At 41.4% G+C, this 7,848-nt stretch overlaps 1 pseudogene; it reads right to left on the bottom strand.

The window, feature by feature from the left end:
* Positions 1 to 5,431: 5,431 nt before the first annotated feature.
* LOC139747765 (eukaryotic translation initiation factor 4E type 2 pseudogene) lies at positions 5,432 to 6,133 on the bottom strand (annotated as a pseudogene).
* Positions 6,134 to 7,848: the final 1,715 nt, after the last annotated feature.

The raw sequence follows: 7,848 nt of genomic DNA, 5'->3' as shown, positions 1-7,848 counted from the left end.
GTATATATATATATATCCCTGGGGATAGTGAGAAAGAATACTTCCACTTATTCTCCCTGCGTGTCGTAGAAGGCGACTAAAAGGGAAGGGAGCGGGGGGCTGTAAATCCTCCCCCTCTCATTTTTTTTTTTTTTTTTCAAAAGAAGGAACAGACAAGGGGGCCAGGTGAGGATATTTCCTCAAAGGCCCAGTCCTCTGTTCTTAACGCTACCTCGCTAATGCGGGAAATGGCGAATAGTACAAAAAAAAAAAAAAAAAATATATATATATATATATATATATATATATATATATATATATATATATATATATATATATATATATATATATATATATATATATGTGTGTGTGTATATATATATTTTATTATCATCATTATTATTTTGCTTTGTCACTGTCTCCCGCGTTAGCGAGGTAGCGCAAGGAAACACACGAAAGAATGGCCCAACCCACCCACAAACACGTGTATATACATGCACGTCCACACACGCAAATATACATACCGATACATCTCAATTTACACAAACATATACACACAGACACATATACATATATACACATGTACATAATTCATACTGTCTGCCTTTATTCATTCTCATCGCCACCTCGCCACACATGGAATAACAACCCCCTCCCCCCTCATGTGCGTGATGTACCGCTAGGAAAAGACAACAAAGGCCGCATTCGTTCACATTCAGTCTCTAGCTGTCATATAATAATGCATCGAAAACACAGCTCCCTTTCCACATCCAGGCCCCACAGAACTTTCCATGGTTTACCCCAGACGCTTCACATGCTCCTGGTTCAATGCATTGACAGCACGTCAACCCCGGTATACCACATCGTTCCAATTAACTCTATTCCTTGCACGCCTTTCACCCTCCTGCATGTTCAGGCCTCGATCACTCAAAATCTTTTTCACTCCATCTTTCCACCTCCAATTTGATCTCCCACTTCTCCTCGTTCCCTCCACCTCTGACACATATATCCTCTTGGTCAATCTTTCCTCACTCATTCTCTCCATGTGACCAAACCATTTCAAAACACCCTCTTCTGCTCTCTCAACCACACTCTTTTTATTACCACACATCTCTCTTACCCTTACATTACTTACTCGATCAAACCACCTCACACAACATATTGTCCTCAAACATCTCATTTCCAAAACATCCACCCTCCTGCGCACAACTCTATCCATACCCACGCCTCGCAACCATGCAACATTATTGGAACCACTATTCCTTCAAACATACCCACCTTTGCTTTCCGAGATAATGTTCTCGACTTCCACACATTCTTCAAGGCTCTCAGAATTTTCGCCCCCTCCCCCACCCTATGATTCACTTGCGCTTCCATGGTTCCATCCGCTGCCAGATCCACTCCCAGATATCTAAAACACTTTACTTCCTCCAGTTTTTCTCCATTCGAACTTACCTCCCAATTGACTTGACCCTCAACCCTACTGTATTTAATAACCTTCCTCTTATTCACATCTACTCTTAACTTTCTTCTTTCACACACTTTTCCAAACTCAGTCACCAGCTTCTGCAGTTTCTCACCCGAATCAGCCACCAGCGCTATATCATCAGCGAACAACAACTGACTCACTTCCCAAGCTCTCTCATCTACAACAGACTGCATACTTGCCCCTCTTTCCAAAACTCTTGCATTCACCTCCCTAACAACCCCATCCATAAACAAATTAAACAACCATGGAGACATCACACACCCCTGCCGCAAACCTACATTCTCTGAGAACCAATCACTTTCCTCTCTTCCTACACGTACACATGCCTTACATCCTCGATAAAAACTTTTCACTGCTTCTAACAACTTGCCTCCCACACCATATATTCTTAATACCTTCCACAGAGCATCTCTATCAACTCTATCATATACCTTCTCTAGATCCATAAATGCTACATACAAATCATTTGTTTTTCTAAGTATTTCTCACATACATTCTTCAAAGCAAACACCTGATCCACACATCCTTTACCACTTCTGAAACCACACTGCTCTTCCCCAATCTGATGCTCTGTACACGCCTTCACCCTCTCAATTAATACCCTTCCATATAATTTACCAGGAACACTCAACAAACATATACATATACCTCTGTAATTTGAGCACTCACTCTTATCCCCTTTGCCTTTGTACAATGGCACTATGCACGCATTCCGCCAATCCTCAGGCACCTCACCATGAATCATACATACATTAAATAACCTTACCAACCAGTCAACAATACAGTCACCCCCTTTTTTAATAGATTCCACTGCAATAACATCCAAACCTGCTGCTTTGCCGGCTTTCATCTTCCGTAAAGCTTTTGCTACCTATTCTCTATTTACCAAATCATTTACCCTAACCCTCTCACTTTGTACACCACCTCAACCAAAACACCCTATATCTGCCACTCTATCATCAAACACACTCAACAAATCTTCAAAATACTCACTCCATCTCCTTCTCACATCACCACTACTTGTTATCACCTCCCCATTAGCCCCCTTCACTGAAGTTCCCATTTGCTCCCTTGTCTTACGCACTTTATTTACCTCCTTCCAAAACATCTTTTTATTCTCCCTGAAATTTAATGATACTCTCTCACCCCAACTCTCATTTGCCCTCTTTTTCACCTCTTGCACCTTTCTCTTGACCTCCTGCCTCTTTCTTTTATACCTCTCCCACTCATTTGCATTTTTTCCCTGCAAAAATCGTTCAAATGCCTCTCTCTTCTCTTTCACTAATAATCTTACTTCTTCAATCCACCACTCACTACCTTTTCTAATCAACCCACCTCCCACGCTTCTCATGCCACAAGTATCTTTTGTGCAAGCCATCACTGCTTCCCTAAATACATCCCATTCCTTCCCCACTCCCCTTACCTCCTTTGTTCTCACCTTTTTCCATTCTGTTCTCAGTCTCTCCTGGTACTTCCTCACACAAGTCTCCTTCCCAAGCTCACTTACTCTCACCACCCTCTTCACCCCAACATTCTCTCTTCTTTTCTGAAAACCCCACAAATCTTCACCTTCGCCTCCACAAGATAATGATCAGACATCCCTCCAGTTGCACCTCTCAGCACATTAACATCCAAAAGTCTCTCTTTCGTGCGTCTATCAATTAACACGTAATCCAATAACGCTCTCTGGCCATCTCTCCTACTTACATACGTATACTTATGTATATCTCGCTTTTTACACCAGGTATTCCCAATCACCAGTCCTTTTTCAGCACATAAATCTACAAGCTCTTCACCATTTCCATTTACAACACTGAACACTCCATGTATACCAATTATTCCCTCAACTGCCACATTACTCACCTTTGCATTCAAGTCACCCATCACTAAAACCCGGTCTTGTGCATCAAAACCACTAACACACTCATTCAGCTGCTCCCAAAACACTTGCCTCTCATGATCTTTCTTCTCATGCACCAATAATCACCCATCTCTCTCCATCAACTTTCAGTTTTACCCATATCAATCTAGAATTTACCTTCTTACACTCTATCACATACTCCCACAACTCCTGATTCAGGAGTAGTGCTACTCCTTCCCTTGCTCTTGTCCTCTCACTAACCCTGACTTTACTCCCAAGACATTGCCAAACTACTCTTCCCTTTTACCCTTTAGCTTCGTTTCACTCAGAGCCAAAACATCCAGGTTCCTTTCCTCAAACATACTACCTGTCTCTCCTTTTTTCTCATCTTGGTTACATCCACACACATTTAGACACCCTAATCTGAGCCTTCGAGGAGGATGAGCACTCCTCGCGCTCCTTCTTCTGTTTCCCCTTTTAGAAAGTTAAAATACAAGGAGGGGAGGGTTTCTAGCCCCCCGCTCCCGTCCCCTTTAGTCACCTTCTACGACACATGAGGAATGCGTGGGAAGTATTCTTTCTCCCCTATCCCCAGGGATACATATATATATATATATATATATATATATATATATATATATATATATATATATATATATATATATATATATATATATATATATATATATATATTTATTTATTTATTTATTTGTTTTGCTTTGTCGCTGTCTCCCGCGTTTGCGGGGTAGCGCAAGGAAACAGACTAAAAAAATGGCCCAACCCACCCCCATACACATGTATATACATACACGTCCACACGTGTATGTATATACATGTACATGTATATATGTATATATATCTTTCTTTCTTTTCTTTCTCTCATACTATTCGCCATTTCCCGTTAGCGAAGTAGGGTTAAGAACAGAGGACTGGGTCTTTGAGAGAATATCCTCACCTGGCCCTCTTCTCTGTTCCTTCTTTTGGAAATTAAAAACAAAAAACGAGAGCTGAGGATTTCCAGCCACCCGCTCCCTCCCCTTTTAGTCGCCTTCTACGACACGCAGGGAATACGTGGAAAGAATTCTTTCTCCCCTATCCCTAGGGATAAGTAATCATCTATTCACCCATATATCCATAGCACCTTATATAACACATTTCCGCACAAGTAATTAAATATTAAGTAATCAATCCATCATATAACCTCTTTGTCGTATACCCTCCCTATTATCTATAATAAAATAATAAAATCCTAAATACCTGTAAATACAAGGGAACACTTGAGCTTTCACCTTGACTTTCTATTGCTCTGATAATTTTCGTCCCACAAAGGGGCCCCTGAAACCAAAATATGCCTATCTACATAAGAAAAATGTACAACATTCTTTTTTTTTTCTTACAAAATCCAGGATCATTACTTTTTTCCATTACTTTGTAATTAGCTTCAAAATACTTCCTCCCAGTAAAGACAAACTGTAAATGACCAACAGCTTATATGCTGCCAAGAGGCACAAAAAATATTTTGCTCAGGGATAAAATACTATCACTTTAAACTCATTTCTTAAATTCCACTGATCAAACCAAAGGAAGAGCTGCTTGAGGATAAAAAAAAAACACTTCGCTTAGGGATAAAACACGATCACTTCAAACTTATTTCCAAACTTTCATTGATTAAACCAAAGCAAGAGACTGCTTGAACATGGTAAACACATTGTGGACAGTAGTTTGATTTACCATTTTATGGTGGTCTAACTGTCTTGTTTGGGCCTGGTTGAAAAGCATGTCTTTGAAGCTTTAGCGAGTTAAGCATAAAGCTGAAGTATAGTTCACAGACATATATTTCTTAAAAGGAGTACAGCTTAAATATTCCCATCTAATTCTGTGTCGGCTTTCAAAAATGTATCAGAGAAAAGGTATGTGTTGCTTTGTAAACAATTCAGAACATACATCACCTATGTACATGACCACAACTGCAACTTGGCACAGATATATTCTCACTCACATAGAGTATGATGGTTGTCTCAACCTCTTCCCCCATCCTCCCCCAGAATCTCTTCTCTCCAAGGAGGTGGGGTGGGTTGGGTGGTGGCTGGAGGATAGAAACATCAGTGCAGGTCATGCCTCATGGGAGGGCCAGGTTTCCGCAGTAGGCTGGACGAGGAGTGGGTGTGCTTGAGAGAATCATTATGAGTTTTATATTCCATAACTGTATTGAGAGGAAGGTTAAGAACTCGCTTCAAAGTGTCACGGATTCGTCCTGTTGTTACTGTGTCCTGTGCACTTCGATTCCAAATAGAGATAATGTCCTCCAGAAATCTCACTGATATGACAGCACCACAGATCTCATCTCCAACCATGAAGTGTTCACCTAGCATTACCAATATCATGTTCTCTCAACACCGTGAAGCCAGTCCTTGGCGTAAACGAACAATCCATTTCCCCCCATTCTTATTCCCAACATCTTCTCACATGGGCTTTATTCCATCTTTAAAAATATGTATATCCGAGTGTGAAGTTAGGTCAACAGGAAAGACTAAACGACTATCGTAACCCCAAAACTGTTCCACTGATGCAAATCTTCCAAGTAACCTGAGGTTCTGGTCATAATTTTGTGTTGTAGTCTGCTTTCCTGGTGCTCGACGACTGAACCATATACAATAAGTATACTGCACTCTATGCTCCCCACACTTAACTTCAACTAATGGCAATGGTTTTTCTGTCTCCTTTGAGTCGCGATTTCCACCCTCTTCTTCACCCGAGTCATCATTAGATTTACGAGCATCGTCTTTGTTCACCATGGTGGACATGATATAAGAGTTGTCAACTACACAGTACTGTATTTATTTTATTTTGCTTTGTCGCTGTCTCCCGCGTTAGCGAGGTGGCGCAAAGAAACAGACTAAAGAAATGGCCCAAACCCACCCACATACACATGTATATACAAACGCGTCCACACACGCACATGTACATGCCTATACATCTCAACGTATACATATATATACACAAACAGACATATACATATATACACATGTACATAATTCATACTGTCTGCCCTTATTCATTCCTGTCGCCACCTCACCACATATGAATATGACAATCCCCTCCCCCCACATGTGTGCTAGGTAGCACTGGGAAAAGACAACAAAGGCCACATTCGTTAACACTCAGTCTTTAGCTGTCAGATATAATGCAACGAAACCACAGCTCCCTTTCCACATCCAGGCCCCACAGAACTTTCCATGGTTTACCCCAGACGCTTCACACACTCTGGTTCAATCCATTGACTGTACGTCGAACCCGGTATACCGCATCGTTCTAATTCACTCTATTCCTTAAACGCCTTTCACCCTTCTGTATGTTCAGGCCCCGATCACTCAAAATTTTTTTCACTCCGTCTTTCCACCTCCAATTTGGTCTCCCACTTCTAGTCGTTCCCTCCAACTCTGACACATATATCCTCTTTGTCAATCTTTCCTCACTCATTCTCTCCATGTGACCAAACCATTTCAAAACACCCTCTTCTGCTCTCTCAACCACACTCTTTTTACTATCACACATCTCTCTTACCCTTTCATTACTTACTCGATCAAACCACCTAACACACATATTGTCCTAAAACATCTTATTTCCAACAAATCCACCCTCTTCCGCACAACTCTATCTATAGCCCACGCCTCGCAACCATACAACATTGTTGGAACCACTATTCCTTCAAACATATCCATTTTTGCTTTCCGAGAAAACGTTCTCACCATCCACACATTTCTAACGCTCCCAGAACTTTAACCCCCTCCCCCACCCTATGACTCACTTCCGCTTCCAAGGTTCCATCCGCTGCCGAATCCGCTCCCAGATATCTAAAACACTTCACTTCCTCCAGTTTTCTCCATTCAAATGTACCTCCCAACTGACTTTTCCCTCAACCCTACTGTACCTAATAACCTTGCTCTTATTCACATTCACTCCCAGCTTTCTTCTTTCACACATTTTACCAAACTCATTCACCAGTTTCTGCAGTTTCTCACCCGAATCAGCCACCAGCGCTGCATCATCAGCGAACAACAACTAACTCACTTCCCAAGCTCTCTCATCCACAACAGACTTCATACTTGCCTCTCTCTCCAAAACTCTTGCATTCACCTCTCTAACAACCCCGCAGACCGACATTCATTGACAACCAATCACTTTCCTCTCTTCCTACACGTACACATGCCTTACATCCTCGATGAAAACTTTCGCTGCTTCTAACAACTTGCCTCCCACACCATATATTCTTAATACCTTCCACAGACCATCACCATCAGCTCTATCATATGCCGTCTCCTGATCCATAAATGCCACATACAAATCCATTTGCTTTTCTGAGTATTTCTCACATACATTTTTCAAAGCATACACCTGATCCACACATCCTCTACCACTTCTGAAACCACACTGCTCTTTCCCAATCTGATGCTCTGTGCATGCCTTCACCCTCTCAATCAATACTCTCCCATATAATTTACCAGGAATACTCAACAAA

This window comes from Panulirus ornatus, chromosome 70, assembly GCF_036320965.1.
Source record: "Panulirus ornatus isolate Po-2019 chromosome 70, ASM3632096v1, whole genome shotgun sequence".
Classification (NCBI taxonomy): domain Eukaryota; kingdom Metazoa; phylum Arthropoda; class Malacostraca; order Decapoda; family Palinuridae; genus Panulirus; species Panulirus ornatus.
This window is presented reverse-complemented; position numbering and strand designations above follow the sequence as displayed.